The sequence below is a fragment of the Tympanuchus pallidicinctus genome, unplaced genomic scaffold (assembly GCF_026119805.1).
Source record: "Tympanuchus pallidicinctus isolate F22 unplaced genomic scaffold, pur_lepc_1.0 scaffold26, whole genome shotgun sequence".
NCBI lineage: Eukaryota > Metazoa > Chordata > Aves > Galliformes > Phasianidae > Tympanuchus > Tympanuchus pallidicinctus.
The window spans coordinates 6,179,952-6,201,489 of NW_026294743.1; the positions used below are offsets into that span (position 1 = coordinate 6,179,952).

General features: G+C 36.6%; 1 long non-coding RNA gene across 1 annotated transcript; it reads right to left on the minus strand.

The window, feature by feature from the left end:
- Window positions 1–1,237: 1,237 nt before the first annotated feature.
- On the minus strand, window positions 1,238–21,538 carry LOC128084293 (uncharacterized). Its single transcript, XR_008208442.1, has 4 exons — window positions 21,457–21,538; window positions 20,391–20,646; window positions 6,086–6,200; window positions 1,238–1,362 (listed from the first exon to the last, which is right to left on the minus strand). It is a non-coding gene; the product is annotated as an uncharacterized LOC128084293 (long non-coding RNA).

Here is a 21,538-nt window from a genome sequence, read left to right on the forward strand (position 1 = left end):
TTTGTAGCCTTTGTCACTTCAATAATGAGAACAAAATTCTGACTCGAGGTGATGTAATCTTAGGCCACCAGGTCAGCCAGTCTTCATATTAATTCTTTGCAGCGACTTTCAATTATGAGCAATGAAATTGAGTACATATGTAAAAGATTTAGAGAATTTGCCAACAGATCCACTGTATTCACTTTTTTAGCAATTTATGTGGCTTCATTTAGCATTTTATCCACATCTGCATCACTTCTTTTCGGAAATAACAATGTAATCATCGTTTATGTATGACATGCATTGAGGTACCTGGTATTCGACAACTGGATTTTAAGATTCCAAATAACTAAAACTGTACAATTATTTATATTATTTAAGGAAAGCTGAATGTTTAAAGTACACAATAAACTGTACTAACTTAAAAGCATGCAGTAAGGAGACAACACTGCATTAATATCCCTTTGATACTCTTCTTAGTGTCTAATCACTTTGGAGAGTTTGAGTGGTCAGAAATATTTTGAATTATTTATTTTAAATGCAGAGAACATTAACTATTTCAATTAAAATCAAACCTGCTGAGCTCACACAACATTCTCTACCATCATTTTCATCATATGTAGTTCTTTACTTGCATTCAGCAGGAATCTAATTTTGCACAATAGCAGCTCCCAAGGAATATTTGCTGCACCTGGGGTAAATGACGTGCGTTTCTGAATTTGTCTGGCTATTCATTCATCTGAAATTGCCATGCAATTCTACTGGAATAAAAACAGAATGCTGAACAGGAAGACATTCCTGTTAAACAGCATATAGCTCATCCTAGTTTTTATTGTTTCTCACATTAGCATCAGTGATAATAAGAAATCAGATCGTATTTGCTTTTGCTAAATGCAGAGGCCGAAACAGTCAGGGGATGTGATACTAAAAGTCAAATTACAATAGAAAATCACAACTAACACTTTTTAATAGCAGCTAAAAATTAACAAATATCAAAGCATTCCTTTGTGGTCTTTGATTCAGTAAGGTACTAAAGCACATTTATAGATGAATGCAAAGTAAGAGATGCGCTGAAGTTGAAGATACAGTAAAATTAGGCCTCTAATAGCATTACATTGAATTCTAATTAAAAATATACAGAGATTTCCTCAGAAAGGTATAATGTCCAACTTTAATTGTATAGACTTAACTGTACATGCACAGTTAAATACTTTCAGGCACACAGGTCCTTGCGTTGTACTTACCTTACCAAATAAAATCCAAATTTCTCTTTCTTTACGGATTACAGGACAAGGAAGTAAGACACTGCATGTTTCATACAATAGGCACTTCTCAGTGATTTTTCTTTCTTTCATCCTTTCCTCTTTTCCAGATGAACAGAACCTTTTCATTAAAAGCCAACTGTTATTGAAAATCTAAAATACAGTCAAACAAAGCCCCAAAGAAAACATGCATCTTTTAATTAAAGCTGGACCTCATTGCTGATTTTCTTGTTAAGTAACAGAAATATATAAATAAACAAGTATTTATTTAGTAGGACAATGAGAGTCAATTTTTTTTTTTTTTTTTTTTTTTTCCCCCTCTGGGAAGTGTTCTATTGTTTGCTTCCTTTCTCTTGCCTGTTTGCTGTGTAATTTAAGACTGATGCCTCCTGGTGGGAAATAAAACTTAATCACAGAACAGCCTGCACTATCACCTAAACAAATTATGTTTAGTCACTGCCGATGTTGGTTCTGTCATAATGAAAATGTATAATTAATGCCTTTCCTTTTACCACCATGGAAGAACTCTCTGAAACTTGTTTAAGAGGGGGAATTTTAGGACGGTGCCCTTTTTCTTTTCAAACATTATCACAACAGATCACTGCAGCAGCCATTTACTAAAAATGAATGATTGCATCACTCATCTTCACAGTTACGTATTGAATCTACAGCTAAGGCATTCAACAAAACAAAACTGATCTACAGTAAGAATTTATCAAAAGTAAGACAGGAGGGAAAATTCATTAACAGGTGAAACACTATATTTCTCCTCTTAGAGCAGCTTGAAAAGATTAAGCTATTTCCATTAGTTTCCTGCAGAGTTGCAAGCAGTGATAATAGACATGTGCTAATTTCACTATTGCACTGCACTCTGAAACAACATTTTAGATCATCTTTCACCTGTGACATGGCTCCTAATATCCCTAATTAGCAGCTCACTTTTTATTTTCAATTTTTGTTGTTCAATTTATAGCAACAGCTAAACATCTGGTATTATGACGGCAAATTGTCTCCATTTACTCACCTCTGGGACGCAGGATAGATTCAGACTATTTATATTTTGATCTAAAATTCTAAATGATCATATTATTCTGCTGTAATAGGTCCTAAGTGACATTAAATGGATGGTCTCAGCTTTTTCTTTCTAAAATGGACAGCTCTCTTGCCTCTCATAGCTACTGCACTGCATGAAAGCTCAGTGCAGTGAAATAACAGCAACACAATTTTCAGAACTGAAATAACCTTTGATTTCTACAAAGACACTTATAGACCAAGAAATGGTAAAAGCAATGCAATAAAGTGCTCTAGGCACACTCTCATGTCATGAGTAACTTATCTTTTATACCTAAGATCATTATCAGTTTGTGCAGCGATCAGATTAAGGATGAGAAAGTATCCATCCCTAAAGAGTTGTGATGTAGATTAGATGATAACATGGATAAAACAGGCCTGGCTTCTAAAAACATCAAACTGCTTTCTGTATTTATTCCCATTGCAAGATATTAAATGATATCACTTCTATACAGAGTTTATTTCCACAGATGTTTCATTCTGAAAATCTCACATTCCATAATTCCATATCACTATCCAAGCAATGTAACTATCATCATCATACCACTTTGCAAAGAAGAAAACTGCAGTACACAGCTTTTGGAAGTCATTTGGAAGACTTATCAGTAAGTATTTTGGTTTTTTGTTTTGGGAGGAGCAGAATCAGAACTAGATGGGAAGAGGTTGTAAATCCCATGTCTAAAGCTGATATAAATTAGGTTAGCTACTCTGAAGTCATCAATAGCTAAGCTGAATTCAGACAAGTCTGAAATCTGTTCCCAAATCTTCTTACGGTCTTGTAAATGAATCAATCATTCAATTATTTCAAATTTAGAAGGTAGATACTGCTACTAAATAGGATACTGTTCATTGATACACAGAAAGTGTTATGAATTTCACATTAAAAAAAGGATTTATTACAAGTTCATAGAGAGTAAGTGACTTAAAAATAATCCAAACTGGGTCAGAACTTTGAAGTTGGGAGGATTGGCTGACACGCCTGAAGGCCGTGCTTCCATTCAGCAAGACCTGGACAGGCTGGAGAGCTGGGCAGAAAAAAACCAGATGAGGTTTAACAAAAGCAAGTGTAGAGTCTTGCATCTGGGGAGGAATAACTGCATGCATTGGTACAGGTTGGGGGATGACCTGCTGGAGGGGAGCTCTGCGGAGAGGGACCTGGGTGTCCTGGTGGACGACAGGTCGGCCATGAGCCAGCAGTGTGCCCTTGTGGCCAAGAGGGCCAATGGCATCCTGGGATGCATTAAAAAGAGCATGGCCGGCAGGTCGAGGGAGGTGATCCTCCCCCTCTACTCTGCCCTGGTGAGGCCTCATCTGGAGTACTGCATCCAGTTCTGGGCTCCCCAGTACAAAAAGGACAGGGATCTCTTGGAAAGAGTCCAATGGAGGGCCACAAAGATGGTGAAGGGCCTGGAGCATCTCTCCTATGAAGAAAGGCTGAGTGATCTGGGTCTGTTCAGCCTTGAGAAAAGAAGACTGAGAGGAGACCTGATCCATGTCTCTAAGTATCTAAGGTGTGGGGGGCAGAATGGTGAGGCTGGACTCTTTTCAGTGGTGAGTGGAGACAGGACAAGGGGAAACGGCTGGAAACTGCAGCATAGGAAGTTCTGCACAAACATGCACAAGAACTTCTTTACAGTGAGGTGACGGAGCACTGGAACAGGCTGCCCAGGGAAGTGGTGGAGTCTCCTTCTCTGGAGGTGTTCAAGACCTGCCTGGATGCCTACCTGTGCGACCTGCTGTAGGGAACCTGCTTTGGCAGGGGGGTTGGACTCGATGATCTCTGGAGGTCCCTTCCAACCCCTACAATTCTGTGATTCTGTTAAATCCCAATTTACTTAGCTTTATTTCCTATGGAAATCTCATTTCCCCACGACTTCTCTAATTCTATTTTTCATCTGTGGGCTAAGATACCCTGAAAAAAGCAAACAAACAAACAAACAAAAGCCTAACAGCTAGGATAGAAGAAGACAAGGCAGAAATTGAAATATCTTGTTACAAGACTTACTCAAAAAAGCCAACATAATAAAAAGATTATACGTCCACAATAAATGAACATCCAGATCTTGAATTAGGCAAGAGTTTAGGTACTGTGTGAGACATCTATTTAAGCACTCGAATAATGAGAAGCTGGGAATAGGCTCAGCCTATTGCTCTAATACAGCAGCTGGCAACCTTTGAGGCTATGAGTGAATGGGTCCTCCAATGCAGAACAGCACAATACCAAATTTGTCCTTGTCTCTCCGGTTTCCCTGTTAAGTGCTGATATGCCAGATAATACTGTTTATTTGTCAGCTGTCAAAACTGGCTTTTAGAGCATACACATAGTCGCAAAAGGATCAAGCTTTCTGGAGGGTGATGTAAGCTGTGTAGGGCAAGTGCTGTGCCTACAAACACCCTATTCAGGTGCTCTATGGGCAGGACAGCTGTGATCTGGATGTGCCCTGAAGACCTGTCTCAGCAGCTCATGTGCTGAGGTGGCTGATACGGGTTGCTCTTTCCCAGCAAGACAGTACAGACCAGCCTAGGGCCTCTTATTTTCTGCAAGAGTAGCAGATTGGTGAAAACTAAGCTATTTATAGTCTGATGTGTTTGGAGACAAGAAGACCACAAGGCATATTAAAGTACAGAGAAGGCCTCTTAGCCCATGCTGCTTTCTTTATTAAAATTCTTTCCTTGTTTCTACTCATACATCGCCTCAGTTAGCTCCCACCTCTAAAACTATGAGCACCAATGAGCAGATAGATGATGGAACACACAAAACAGAATGAAGTGAAAGTCCTGCCCCAAGCTGAGAATTTTGGGCTGTTAATAATGTTATCCTTGCAATAGAAGCTTAATGGTCATTAGCTATTCAGCATGGCTGAGCAGCATGCATTTCAAAGCCTTCAGCTTTGCTAACATTCAGGACCTAAAGTTTCCAGAAGGTGGGAGCTTTTCACAGTGAGTAAACAACAGAGGAAGACAATTAAAAAAAAAGATGCAAGGTGAAATAACAACAGCTAAGAGTTGCTCATCACTATCAAGAAAACTGGTATGCATTCTTACAGGCACCTATTGAAAGTGACTGGCAGCTGCGTTAAAGGTTGCAAAATCTCTCTCAGTACATTGAGTGCGATAACACATAAGCAGAAAAACACAAAACAAAAGCAAACCCAGTAATTACATGCATACACACACAGAAATGTGCAAGCGGAAAAGAAAAAGGCCAAAATCTCACTGAAAGCTCTAGCAATTGGGAAGTAAACAACACCCCAGGGTAACCACATTTTTTCTGAAAATCTATTGCTAGAAATCCTGCTCGCTAAACTTAACAATCTGACATGGAATCCCTCACACACATCACTTCAGGCAGACAAATGTATGTATCCCTTTGAGGTCTTCATAACACTGTCAACAGATATCCCTGTATTAACCTCCCTCTCAGATAGATATTTTTGTCTCCTTAGTTTGTAGACTCTAAGGGCATAATTTATTTTAATTATTTGTTTTCACATCAAATGGGTACAGCCTCTGAATAAGAAATACCATTAGGCTTCACCATAACAAATAGCACTGTAAAGATGCCACTCACTTGGTAGATATTCTAAGAGAATTTTAGCATCTTAAGATACAGATGCACTAAACAAAGGTAGCACAGTAATTTACTTAACAATAAAATGTAGTATATAATATTGAGATAGAGATCTTAAAATAAGTCACTCTGTACAGCATTATCAAACGTAAAAAAATATAGAGAAAGAGAAAATATTACTGCACATTTATCATTTATATACCTTGTGAGGTTAGGACCTTTATCTTTTTCACAGTTGTTCCACTTGACTGGAATAAGGATAGATCTGTCGCATTCTACCTTTGTCATCAGTTATGTGTTGTGCCATCTTTCACTCACTATGAGAAAAAGTAGAAACAGAATTATGATACAACAAGCTGTCTTTTCTCCACATGACGTTTCATCTTCCTTATTATATGTACTGCAGCACTTGCGATAGATTTTGTAATATATGTTTAACTGAACTTGTCTCTATATGTTAGTCATACAGATAGCTCAGAAAGCTTTCTTTCTACGTAACTGGGAAGTAATATCACTGGAGAAAAGGAAATTAAGCTGAAATAAAAATATAGCGAGTGCAGAATTGGGACTGAAACCTCAAGATGATTGCAACGGAACCACTTCCTTTATTATTTTATAATTAGAAGGAGAGCACTGACTTGAAAACAAAAATGGGAGGATGGGTGTGGAAGAAGTAAAGATCTGCCACAGCTGTCTCAGAAGACCAATACCAAGGAGGAAATCTTCTGCTGTGCCCTCTGCCTCCTGCTGCTACCAGCAACTGCTGTGCCTTCTTTCCTTCTGCATTATCAGCTGTGTTTTCCATATTGTGCACAGGAGAGTTTGGGAAACATAGTGTGACTAACAGACACAGAGGCAGTGAGGTAAGCTAGAGGAAGGGAGCTAGAGGAATAACTCACTCTCTTAAGCTTCCACATGGGAGTCCCTAATATAGACTAATAGGTTGTTTTAGTATGATACATAAGCCATTATTTTCATCTCTATCTATATACACAATGGGATTTGCTATGTCATGGAGTGGAAATTACATCTTCAGTGCCCATTAATGCTGGAAAAGCCATTGTATTTATTTTCCCTTCTATCTATTAACATAACATCTATGAATCCCAATGATAGCTCCAAGATTAAAGGAACAAATTCCACAATGTTTTTCTAAAATATTCATAACCTTACTTTTGTAAACACCTTCAATGACAGGGTCAAGTTCAGCTTGTACTCTAAACCCTTCCTGCCTCCTCTGGGCGCTGACCAAAAATTGAGATGGCTGGGGAGATACTTCTTACAGCCAAATGTATTTGTATCCTTAATTTGTGTCTACTGTCACCATAGATTTTCAGCCTTGTTTTCATTTACAGAAGTTAAAGTTTATCATTTCACACTGACATAAAAAACCTCTTCAAGTGGTTTTTGTTTCTCTTGTCCTGCCTTTTCTCTGTGAAACATGCAACTCTAAGAAATACATTATTACTGCAGCAGGCCACTCCAAACGGTTCAGAGATACTCTTTATATAATAGCCAAACACAGAAGAAAAATGGGCTCCCCTGAGATCTCAGTATTACCAGCCCAGCTGAAATCATTCTCATTTGGTTTGTCTGAGAGTGACTTCGCATTTTAATTTTTAATACTTCTTTATTTCTTCTGAAACAAGGAAATGAGAACAAACAAAATTGAATCCCTACACAATTTTTTTCTCTTTTCTACCTTATTCATATTCTCATTTCTCTTCAAACTGTTTATTTCTCTAATTTCAGAAGCTGTTGGTCGAATGTATTAATGCTTAGCTGCACTTTGAAGTAGTGGGAACTTGTATAGTATTTTTTCCTTTTCTTTTTACTAAGAAAATCTTCTAAGAACATTCTCTATAAGTAGTACTTTGAAAGTCAGAGGTGCACAGGAACAGATAAATTTGAATTAGGGTTCCTTTGTATTCTTTAAAAATTCTCCCCGCTTCTACATCACCTCCTTCTTCTTGTAATCCATGTTTTTGGTGCCTTTTCTCCCTGCTAGAGATTATTTCACTTCAGCAGATTTCTTTATCACATCGTGTCTTACCATGGACTAGCTTCTGCATTCCTTTTGTAGAGATGTGTATATACACTCAAAGCTCCCTCAGAACCTTGAAATATTTTCTGTATTTTAAAAGCAGTCTTATCTTAATTTCATAAAGTAAAAGATTAACTTCATTTCAAAGCAGATGTTTGGCATAAAGTCCCACTTCTGAATCCATCAACCAGAGGAAAGACACAGATAGCTCTGCTTCTTTTTTTAAACCAGCAACTTAAAAACAAAAGCAACAATGAAATACAAATAGAAAAGGGGAGGCTGAGCTAGAAGTTCAAGGCAAATGTGATCTACTTCAGTGTTCAGAGTCTGAAAAATCTGTGCAGACTGAGACTGCATCTTACACACAATTACATGTAATCTTAAGAGCTGAAACTGAAAGGATTAGCTTGCTGCTAGCTTCAGCAAATACTAGCAGCCTGATTATATTTTCAGGACACTGGTGGGCAGCAGCAGATGGTGGTCATTTCCCTGGCAGGCCATATCTAGGATAATCACCACAGTTCCAAGGTTTATGATATTATAAATCCCTTTTTCATTTCTCATTCACTGCATGTAGAAAATATGGCCCTTTCAACTCCCTTTTTATTGATTTTATGCTAGTATAACACCTTTGCCTTCAATGATTTTGAAATGATTCAGTGGTGAAGTAAAACAAGAAATAGACACAAGAAAGTCAATTTTTCTTTCAAATATATAAATTTTAATGCTCTTCTTATTTTATGCACTTGAAAATGAGAACTAGTTTTATGATTAATAAAATTAAAAAAAATAAATAAATTACTAGCAGAATCTCTTGCATTCTGTCCTGGAAAAAAAAAAAAAAAATACTGTAGGCTTTCAAAAATTGTTGACGGTTAAGATGACTGAAATAAATTAGCGTGTAAGCTAATTATACTACAAGACTAGTAATACTTGAAATGGATTGGTCAGAATCCAGAACGTCTGTTTTGAACTAGACTAAACTTCTTGATATAGTGTGATCTGGACTGATCGCAATACTACAAGTGAGAAAGATAAAACTCAGACTTTGGAAGTTTACAGAGAAGATGATCACGCAAGTTAGAACATAAGAGTCAAGATCTGGTATAGATGTTCTGCTTCAGTGGAACATTCAGTTCATAATTTTTTACAGCAAGGGGAATGAAATTAACCACTGATGTGTCCCTGTTAGAATAAAGAGACTTACTCTGATAAAATACTTAATTAAATGTGGTCAAATCAGCAAAGTCTGAACTTCTAACACATTCCAGAGACTCAGTCTTTGAGTGTTGAGATTTATCAATCAGAAAGGCCATGAAAAAATTCAGAATTGGACCAACTAAACTTCATGGAAAAGCAAAAGTTCTGCACCCAGGTCAGAATAACCTTGTCTTAGGCCATTCTATTAGTAACAGATGAAGCCAAATTGAACAGTATCAGCAATGCTGGAAAAGGTCTGGTAGTTGCTACGAATGTTTAGCTGAAAATGAGCTAACTGTACTCTCTGAGCAACAAGACAAACTACACATCCTTGTCAAAGCCAGCAGATCAAGCTAAATTTTTATACTTTTCTAACTCAGCACTGTTGAAGCTCACTTGAATTAGTGCGACCAGTTTTTGGACTCGCCCGTTTAAGAGATTTACTGAGACTTTGGAGAAGATAAAAATGACCCTAAATAACATTACCTGTGAGAATTAAAACGAGGGAGTTACATTTGTTTAGTTTAGTGAAGAGTTGGCAGCTATGCAGCCTACAAATACATGGAGAGCACTGTACACAGCCTAGTTCTTCTTAGTATAGGTGTATACTGTGATATCTTGGAGAAAAACATTACTCACAAGATGGTGAGGGCAAGACTGGAACAGTTCATCTATAGACTCGGTGCAAGATCAGTCCTAGAAGGTTTTCCAGACTGTAGCAGACAGCTCAGGTTGACAGGACCTGGGCAAATGACAGTCCTATTTTGAGAGAGACACACCAATAGGGAACTTTCTTTTTAATCAGCTTGTTTGTTTGTTTGTTTTGTACTGATCTCTCAAGAACAGCTTTTAATCTTTTCCTTGAGGTTGAAATGTAGTAGGTGACACAATCTGCTATAGATTTTTGTAACAAACGCTGGCTACAGTGCTACAAAACGAAGTATGAAGTCATGGAATTGCAGCGGTAACCATTTACCCACACTGAGTTTTTCTCTTGAGAAACTTTCTCATTTTTTTCTCTTGCTTTTGAAATCAGGTATTAGCAGGCCACTAGAATAGCACAGAATTCACTGGAAGAAAGAGCGAAGAGAAGAAGAGGTGGTTAGAACGTGCACCATTTAAGCCTCTAATGCAATGGATTGGAAAACTGCAATTTCAGCTGTAGATGATTGTAGAAAAGTCATATCTGATAGGTTGAAAATGAGTTATTCCAGTTTGGTGGAATAGAAATATACAGGAATAATACAGATAAGTGATAAGGGGAAGGTTTATATATAAAATACAGCTGCTTAGTATAACACATTTTTTTCTTTTTGCATCTAGTTAGAAAACAAACATAAAGGGTTAACATAATTCATCTAGATCAGCAGGCTTCCAAATGATGTATAATACAGTGGAGATAATGCTTACTGGAAACCCATTACTGTATCATTTCTAAATTTTCTCCAGATACCGAAAATTCACACAAGTATCTGGTTATTACTGGGTGGGGGAGTACAGGGGAGAGAGGGTAGAGAAAATTTTGTTGTTTTATAGAAGCTACTAGAGATAATAAAAAATATTCCCCTAACTCCTGTCACAGTGACCTTCCATGGCGATTTCTTTCAGAACTTATCAGAATTGCTCCTAGGCATACTCAAAAACAAACAAACAAAAAAATAAAACAAATGGGAATTGACAGAACATACTCTTTCAAGAAGTAAATATATTGCCTCAGTAAAGCTTTATACTTGACCGTCCCTGAGTAGTAAGGGACTTGTCCTGAAGCATTCACTTCATTTCTCAATTGCTGTAGGAAAATGAGGCCTGTAAGATACTAATATTTCTTGAAACAGGAAGGGGGGATCATTTCTGCTCTTTGATTAATCCCCTCATGCACAGCTCTCGTCCATTAGAGACATAAAGGTGCCTTTAACAGGCCTCTGAGCAAAGTGCTTTATGCAACATATTCCCCATCTTTGACACAGACAGAGAGAGTATCTCAAACAGTGTCTACAACTAATGCAAAGTATTCAGAAACAGAGGAATTCCTCCAGGGATCTCTTTCTGCCAAGAAAAATTACAGCAGCCTGTGGTTATTCTGACTAATAGTGCAAGCCAAATCATGCCCAGGGCTGTGCGGATGGGGTGGTGCAGCTCACAGCCTGCTCAGATGAGCAGTATGGAGGCATCGAGACTACACACATCCAAGTTCTGCCTACACATATGTACCCGGAGTCCCATTAGACACAATGGTAACTGTGACTCTGGGAGGAGTTTAACCACTTCTTTTGATGTGGAGGTGGTATTAATGAGGTAACTAATCTTCAGATAATGTTTGCACTCACTGTTTATGAAAGTGAGTCTGTGAAATGTATGATTCTGCCACATCACGTGTAATTTTGGTGTGATTCACACCACATTGCATAAGCCTGCATTAAAAGTTATTGAGAACTGGTAATTGTTCCACATATAAACAGGAGAGCTGCATGTTACAGAGAGAATGTTACATGCTCAGCTAAAGAAAGGGACCTATTTTTCAAATACACTTTCCTGAGTCCGACTGATACAGGAACAGCCTGCACTGACTAATGGCATTATTAGACTACTACCGAGAGCTAAGAAAAAATGATTTAACTAAGTTTTTACAAGAAGCTTTAAAACATGACTGGCACAAGCATTGCCATGAGCCATGCCTCACAACATGATAAACTACACACATTACAGGGCATAATCTCCTCATCTGTTGTTTTATTAGTGCTCTCATAAGTGCTGGAAATTGTAACTTAAGAATGAAAGGTCAGCCCATCCACTCAAATACAAGAAAAACTGTGCAATGAATCAATAGAAAAAAGTAGGAAGAGCCAAAACAGAAAAGATGATTGATTATGGAAAAAATCAAGTCAAGAACATTAATTGATAATCAGAAATCCTGTACAAAGAGGTGAAGGCAGAAAAAAATGATGAAGGAAAAGATTTTTCTATAGCTTTTAGTAGAGATATATCAAAGATTACTTTGGTAACACCATTAGTTCTTCATGATTACCAACACAAGAGCTAATAGAAAATCTTGTTACAGACCTGGCAAGTTTTATTTCAGAACTTACTATCTGTTGGCATTATTGCTGTGTGTTTCTCACATCTGTACAGTAAGAATCACGTTAAGCTGGTGTAGTGTGAGTAACAATATAATTTTCCCTCACTTACCCACCAAAAATTCCACCAATACCACATTTTTTCAAATGGTGTATGGTTGAAAGAAGTATTTTATACCAATATGTTCAAAATAAAATTACAAACAGTAACATTTTAAGCTAGTAGAAACCTGCTTCTTTCTGACATCCACCATTTTCCTGAATTTAATATATATTTATTTCTGCTGTACAGTAAGGTTACAGAGAAGCTCTTTAGAAATAATTTCACTATTGAAACTGGAAGCTAACGTCAGGAACTGCGTGTTACTGTTTATGCACTGAAATGCCTGTTGAATAAATGGCCCTCTGCAGTGCTGTTATATTTGTCTATTTCTCTATGCCAACTATGATATTTTCTAAAGTATATACCATCATGGTATCTAATCACTGACAGTCAGACACTCCACTTAGGTCTGGTTCCAGCAGTGCACAGGAGCCATAAAGAAAACTTAATGAGCTTCCTGGGGATTGCCTATAATAGAGAAGTGTGCATGTGGCATATAGCTGCTTGGCGCTAATTCTAAAAGAAAAAAATGAAGGTGTAAAACCTAATGCAGTGAATTCTTGCACCAATGGGAGGAAACTATCAAATGCTGAGTTTATAGCGAACCTTTTTAAAGTGCTAACCTGGAGATTAATGAAAAGGTCTGAAACTTCAGAAAATTTCTGCATTTAAATTACATACTTCATACGGAGTATGGCTAACAAAATCCTTCCCATAGATTTATGACTTGTGTTCTTTTATCCTCTGTCCCTCTCCACATTGCTTTCAGTTCTTTCCTATGAATTCCAGTATAGTTCTTTGTCACTTTTGCAATATTAAGTCTTTCCTCGACACCCTTTGAACTCTTGCCACAGCTCCTCTCTTTTCACAAAATCTATTAAGAAAGAAAAAACACATTCATGACTGGTTTTGGGCCACAAATATTTTTAGTGAGTCACCTAGCACATCAACAAAACAGGTAAGCTCAAGCTCCCCTTCATTTTTCCCCCCTAATTTACTCCCTCAAGACAGCCACTGATCTGAAAATTGTAGGTAGTTCAAAACTCTGAGACCTTTTGTCTTCTGTCAAAATGACACTGCTTAACAGGTCAGAAAATTACCTGCAGTCAAGAGAAAGTTGTTTGCAGAACAAATAAAAAAGAGATGACCAGGAGAAATAAGCTTAATAAAAAGCAGGAGGCCAAGAAATATGATTAGAATAACTTCGAAACACAGACAGAGGCCTTTCCAAAAGAAAGCATATAATTTCATCTTTCTTATGGTTACCTTCCTTCCAAAATTTCCAAGAGTTTTCAGAGGTCGCTCTGTAGGTACAAAATGCAGCATATCAAGGGAGAATCACTGATGAAGCTGAAAGCATTGCTAGCTCAGTTGGTTCTGTCACCAGATCACAACGAGAACATATTAGGACACAGCAAATACCAGCAGTGAGACACAGTGGCAAAAAAGATGGTCAAAAACACGAGACATATTGATGGCCAGTGAGCGGCCAGAAGCAGAACAAGTACAGAAGCCAAGTACCCGTTCCAAGGCAGTTCCTGCTACACTCAGATTAGCTGAACATCTTTCTCTTGTTCCTACAGTTTTCTGCCCTTGAAGACTGATGCAATCATTGTGTTTCTTTTTCATTCTTTTAGTCCTGTTAGACCGAGACACCACCTTTTCAGACAGACAGCTCTTATTTATTAGCTCCTGTTTATATCGCCTTTCCTTCAACAGACTGAGCTGAACCACTCAGCCTCACCAAGAGTGACATTTTTAAAAGAGACATTTTGATTAATGACATTTCCATCCTCCCTTTGCTGTGGATTTCCCTTTCAAAGGAGCATCGTACGAAGTTTAGGACACCTGCATGTGTAACAGTACTGCAGCAGTAACCACGCCTAATTAACAGAGAGCAGTGCTGTTATGGCAGCAGCCCTGTAGGCTGACCTGTCTTGCATTGCATAGGAAGAAAAAAAATTAATATTCACTGAATACATCTGGAATGGGGCATCCCACAATTTCTAGCCTGAGGGCATGCTGGGCTCCCTCCAGCCTGCACACAGTGGGTCAAGGCATGGCTGCATACCATCTTCACATGCCTGGATTTCCACACAAAGGAAATTCAGATGTGTATGGAAGGAAACTGCAAGTTCAATAAATCTTCCCACCTGGACTCCCGTTAGTATCTATAAAATAGTTAGTTGAAGGTGTACAATAATTCTTACAGAATTGTTTAAAGTCTCCCTAAACTTTATTATTATTATTATTTTAGTAATCATTTTTTTATTTCATGAGCAAGAATTTGCTTTCTCTCATTACTAGTTCCTTTTATTTTTTATCTTTTTCTCTCTACCACAGAATGCAATAAACAGAAGAAAAACACACAAACAAGAGAGACTTCATAATAATTTCTTTAAAGATTAAATGTTTTAAGATCAGTCAGAGAAAGGTATGTATATTTTATGAAGTTTGGAAATGTCATATTAGATACTCTCTGATCAAAATATGTTCTGCTTTGTGCTGAGAATATTCGGGGAGGAGCGTTAGCTATTATTTCAAGTGTACATTTCATCTCTGCTACTTAAACTGAAATCTAAAGTTACCAGTTGTCCAGTTCCCACAGGCTTTCTTCTTTCAGTGATGAACGGTATTAGCTAACTTAAATTGGCTTACTGGCCACTCAAGAATTACAACTCCAAATAGCAGTTTTCCACCTGAGTTCAGCTTGATCAATTGGTGGAAAAAGCCTTGAGATTTGGGACCACTGTCACTATCCAGCACCTCCCGATAAATAATACAAGAAGAAAAACATAAATAATCCTAAAAAGTGCCTTGAGGAAGAGGCAATCATTCCAAGAAAAACAAGTACAATATATGCTGCAAATTCCAACTTAGACACATAAAACCTTCACATTTCTACAAGCTCAGAAATACTAATAAAGTTGTTGTATTACCAATTACAGTACAGAATAACAATAGAAAAACAGAATAATTAGAATAAAAATTAGAAATTTTTCTGCAGTTCCAGTAAAATATAAGCATATCATTCTCAGCAGCTTACTAAAAAAAACAAAAAAAGATTTTCTCATTCCATATAAGTACCTATAAATTAGTCGTAGTAACACTACAACTTCCTGGTATGTTTTTTTTTTTTTTTTAATTGTGACTCATAATTGCAGCTACTACTTAAATTCTTAAGGAAATTTAGAGAAAGCTGCTTACTAAGGTTTCATGTGACAAAAATGCAAATCATCATTTGACATTACTAAAATAAAATCAAGGGGGCAAGCTGTCCTCCTGTTGTGTTAGATGATTTGTTTGTGTTTTGTTCTTGATATTTTACTCACCATTAATTCAATTGCAATTGCTAAGTCATATTTGTATTCAAACTATAGTCAAAGTCTTTCCCAAAGTCTTTTTTTCTAGATTTTAAAGACATCAATTTTTTCTCATAAAACAAACATCTGCAATACTATTCTTCTCTTTATGAGAAAAGAAAATGGTGTTTTCTGAATTGCTTTGGTCTTTATTGCCATACCACCAGCATTCACCTCTGACACTGTGGGCCAACATAATAAAATGGAAGGTATTAATACTGGAGTGGCTGTTGTACACAAACAGTCCTATTGGAGACAATGGGATAAGTCAGTAGAAAATCTACATTGGTTTTGGAAATGTTGCCATCTTATTAAAGATTGTAAGGGGAAGCGTTACCATTTTCACACAGACAATTGCATTAGGAATGCAAGCAAAAAAACAATCTCATCACTGCCAATAGAAATTCCAGAGATGCATCTTCGTATTCAATTTCTTGACTTTCATTTGAAAAATCCCAGGTTTACATTACGAGTACTAAGCCTGGAAAAAGCACACAACCTCACACTGCTTCTATTCTGAAGGAACTGACATTTTGAGCTGGGCTAAGAGCTAACATTTATGTTGTATCTACTAGGATCATGTCCCATGTAGATTACAGAGTATCCCATGAAATACCTTAAGGAATCAATTTTGGTCATGCTTTTAGGATTATATGATAGCCTGATCTGAAATACATATTCACAGAGGTAATTATGGTTTTATGGCCAGTGCATAATTAAGCTAATATTCAATACATGCACAATTATTCAAATCATATATATATTTCAAAATTTCTCTAACTTATTTTAATGTAATAGGCTGCTTGATCGAGGATTTTCCATACCTGTACCCATATTGGTATTTAAAATTTTATTAAATCACTCATAGCTTTGTTAAGCTTTAAAAAATAAGTTATTTCAAATCACTGACTAGATAAACAATTGTCCTCTTTTTGTGCACACACTAAGTGCTAAGGTCAGATTAATTAGCTGGACACTGTATTCTTGTGACTGCAGAGAGAAAACTGGCAATGGAGTTTGCTTCTCTGTCTTTTTCTACCACATTCTCACTCACTACATCTGAATTACTGGCCACATTCAATTCAACAATATTTTTACATGCTTCATTGTTGCTAAGTATTGTTAAGTATTGCACTATGAGATAGCAAATATATATATATATTTTTTTTTCCAGGGGATCCATTGAACAGATATATCCTTGAGGAGATAAAAACAGGTCAGCTATTTCAGTAGGAAGCAACTCCAGATGTAATTCCTCCATGAATTATATACACAGATATGAACTCAAAGACACACTTAACTGCTCTGGCATTTATAAAAGACAAGGCAGCAAACTGAAGAAGCTAATTTTCTATAGCAACAATACTATGACACGGAGTTGCAGTTATGTTGTACGGACTTGATTTAATTCCTTAAAAAGGTTTCTTTCCATTTCAGTTGATTTTTTGGTTATTCTTTTTTCTAAGTCTTGTCACATATATTGTATTTAAAACAATCTTTACAGAGTGTGGCAGAAAGAGAAACGGGAGAAATTGTTCTATATGATGTAAAATACAGCAAGTCTTGCATTGTTCTCAATTTATGAAAGTCTCCTGTAATACAGGAAATAGTAAAAATAGGATCTCAAATAAATTAAACATATTCATTAGTAATTCTTTAATGGATTAAATGAATTTATTTCATTTGCCAGAGAGACAAATACAGTGCAGTACATCTTAATTGAAAAAAAAAAATATAACCATAAAATTAGTTAGTAGTTTAAATAGACATTTTGCCAAACAAGAATAGAGACAAGGAATGATCATTATGTATTTTTTTTTAGTATCAAACTGCAGTGCACACTGACAACTACCAGCATTTTTTCAGCTTAGCTGTTTATCTTGGCTAAGGAGATAGTAATCTAGTCCTCTAAAAGTAATAAGAAAGTTTTCATCACACAGTCATGCATAAGGAATAATTCCAGAGGACATTATGTCCTGTGGGCACTTTTTCCTTGTAGTTTCTCTAACAGTTCATTTTCAGTCTAAGATTATTTCCTACTACTTTATACAGAAATATTGCAATTTCTAGCTGAAATGTCTGTTGAAGCAACAGAAGGTAAGAAATGAAGGCTCTTCTACCACTCCAACTATCTTCCACCAACATATTCAGCTACCAAAGATAATGAAAAAGCATAACACAACCCACAATGTTAGACTCTTTCTAAGGTTAGCAATTCTTTTTGATGTGAAAAGGTCTGCCACAAAATCAAGAACAAATCTGGAGAGGAAACACTTGGAACTCAAAGGAGTCGCCAGTTCTCAATTTGCAATCATCCACAGTTAGTTTCAATGGTGAACAAGAAGCTTAACTACAACATGTCTTTCTCAACCTACAGTAATATTCTTAAACATAACTATTATTCTGTCATTTGTGAATGCTATCTCCAGCTGTAAGGGATGAAACAAGAGTGGGGTGGACAAGATTAGAAAAGAGTTGAAGGTCAGAAGGGAAGAAAAAACGAATTTAAGCAAGAAAAACTTGTATATGATATTTGCTTTGAAGCTAAACACATTTCCTAAAGAGTAACACACTACTTATTGAGTGAGTGGAGGCCAGAGAGACAGTAGGCCACATTTAGGACTGTATTTGCGAGATGGCAAATAGAACATTCCTGTGACATTTCTTTTACCTCAACTGTGATTAGTAAAACTTATTTATTTGTTTCTGTCAGTTTGTGTTAAGTCATTGCTGAAGAAAAAGCAAACAATCTGCTTTATTTGCTTCATAAATATAATTATAAACTTGCTAGAACCAGGTTACCCACAAATTAACATGACAGCTACATTCACTTTCACATGGATTATTTATGAGGAAACCTCCATAGTATATAGCTACTGATAGGACCAGGTGTTGCTGCAGAAGCCAACTGAGTTGCTATAGTGACAGACCATAAGAGCAGTCTTAAAGATATGATAAATGATGAACATCTTGTAATTCGCAAGCCAGCAAAGTTTGGCATATAAGAAATATTGGTAACATCTGCAAACATAGCTTTTCATATGGGTAGAGGTGGGTATAGTGTACCAGGTTCCACATTAAGCTAATAGGCTCCCTATGCTCTCTTACTCTCATGAACACTGCAAAGCTCACCATGTCCATGTGATAACTGAATTACTCTTTTCCTCCTTGCAGATCCTTTTCTCTAAGCACTGGACTTAACAATGCCTACAAGATGATTCTTCTCCGTATCTTTGGAGTTTGCAATATATGCTATTTGTGGCAGATTTTAAATAGTTAAAATTTATTCACCTTTTCAGATCTCCAAGCATCCATGGAAACTGGTGGCAGATTTTCCAAATAAATAATACAACATAAACCTATTTTATCCATCAGTTAGCAGTTCCAGACTAAACAAAACAAAAGATTCCAAGCCTCCAACACTGTAGGAAGGGAAAGAGTATGAAAGTTTTGCTAAAGCTTTTAGTAAAAGCTGTGTAGATTTATCTTAACAATGTCAGAACTTGGTGCATGGATGTTCCGTCCATTGATATGTACACATATAATATAAGGTGTGGGAATTATAAGGCTAAGGAACAAGGAGAAAAATAAAATATTCTTACAACTTTTGCAGTAACAATATTAAGAGAACAAGGTGATGTTTAGACAATGACAGTGTCAATTTTTTAGCTTACAAAAAAGTGTCAAATTTTTAGCTTTAAGAAAGCTACAGCCCCTGTATAGAAAGCATGAAGCCCTGATAATTGAGTCAAACAATATCTTATCGCTAGGAAAGCCTCATTTTTTAAACAGTGTTAGCTGAAACAGGGACACCCAAGCAGTTTATTCATATTCTGAGATGGTGAAGTATTTTAGGCTAAAAATTAATCTTAGAAATGTCCTTCTTCATTACTTCTGTAAGTCACTTGTGTTGTTTCCCAACCCTTTATCCTTTCTGTATTTTTTGGTAGAAAAACAAAACGTAAGTAGAAATGGTTACAGTTTTCTTCTTCCTTCAAATTATGCATTCTTTCCATGACTAGAAACATCTCTGGTATTCAGTAGCATAAAGAAAAAGTAGTATCAAGCACTGAAAATTTTAATAATTACTTCTCTTAATAAAAACATAATTTGTTACTTCAGAACATGGTGTGGAATGGCTACTAGAAAGGAAGTTGTCCACAAAATGACTGCATTTTAATGACTTGAAAAGCAGGCATACACGACTTTGCTGCAGGCTGCTTCAAGTAAACCTTTCACAGTGGTGAGCTGCATCTTCTGTAATATGAATGCTTATACAAAAAGTATCACACCGCTCCTAACTCCTGCATCACGTGTGCAATCTGACTGGCTGACAAGGGAAGAAAAGTATAACTGTATTAAACCTCAACAGCACTAGTACAGTTTCATTCTACCAAAGGCATCTTCGTAACACTGAAAGCTGCACTGTATTAAAATAATTGCCTCACAAGAAAAGAGGAGGAAGAACTTTGGCTGAACAGTGAGCAAAAAAATTTGAGGCTGCGCTCCTCATAATGTTGCATGTTTTACAACCAGTCTTTTAATGATTGTTTCACAGCAGCCTAACTGTATCAACAGTGAGAAATGAAGTAATGCATGCAACTCTCTTCTTCAGAACTGTCTTTAACAAGTTACCTTCTAGCTCTATCATCATGACAACAGCTACAAGTTGCCATCAGCTACATATTTCTCCCCACTTCAACACTCAGAACAAGTGCAATTACCTCAGTCTCTAATGATGTCCTCTTCCAGCAAACTGCTTTTGCAAAGCCATGTATATATGCTATGCATATCCATAGACAGCATAAAACCTTTCCACTTATTTCTTGCAGTGTGGTTGCTCTCATAGTTTCATGTGTTGGTTCACAGTTTTGTGTTGGTTGGGTCCTCCTTCTGATGATACCAGTCACCTTGCTGTACAATTCACTGTCATCATTGGCAAATTGCTATCTCTCAGAGGTCCAGTAACGTCATAATGTCCTGTCAATAAAAGAAAAATCCAAAGAAATCTCAGTATTACATCTCTGTTGACACACTACTTGTAAAGGACAAACTCACTCAGTGGTATGGCCTACTGATTTATGTCATCTTGCAGCATGCCAGTCTTACCTAGGTTTCTATTTTTTTTCTTATAATTTAGTCCCTAGATGTCATCAGAGAATAAATGCAGGGGTATCCCCATCACAACCACTGACCATACTTAGGGGGAAGTGCTATGATGTACTATTTTGTATTACACAGTACAAGGACTCAGTGTATTCTGAAAGCTCATTAAATAATTGAAAATGGACTGCTTTCTATCTCAGTATCTCTCTTCCAGTCACTGGAATATTCATGTTCTCTACTTTCCTCTCTAAATTCTGTTAATTTTATATGAAGTCTCACATAAAGCACTCAATGATCATATGAAGAGAAAACTGAAAAGTCTCCTTTTTTCATTTCCATCAATCGGAAAGGAATAGAAAAAAGAGAGACTGTTAACTGAAACAACCGAGTATACTACAACTTATCAAAGCAGAGAAAGTCTTATAAGCCTAGAAACTTGTGGCCTTGTAGCGCACTACGCAAAGGCAATGCAAGAAATCTCCTAGACTTCTCAAAAGATCCACCATGAAGTTTTATGTGGCTTAAATATTCAGGGAATATTTAGTTCCAGACAAAACCAAACATGAAAAGCATTGAACATCATAAAGAAAAGCAAGTGAATTGTTAATGCTATATGAAAATGTTATTTACAAAGGCAAAACATAAATATGCTTATAATCAGAAAGACATTTTTTTGCACATTACCAATTTTCAGCTTTCCAATTTTTAATACTCTCCAATCAGATGTATTTAAAGCAGGCTGACTCTGGTTTTGAATATAAATATA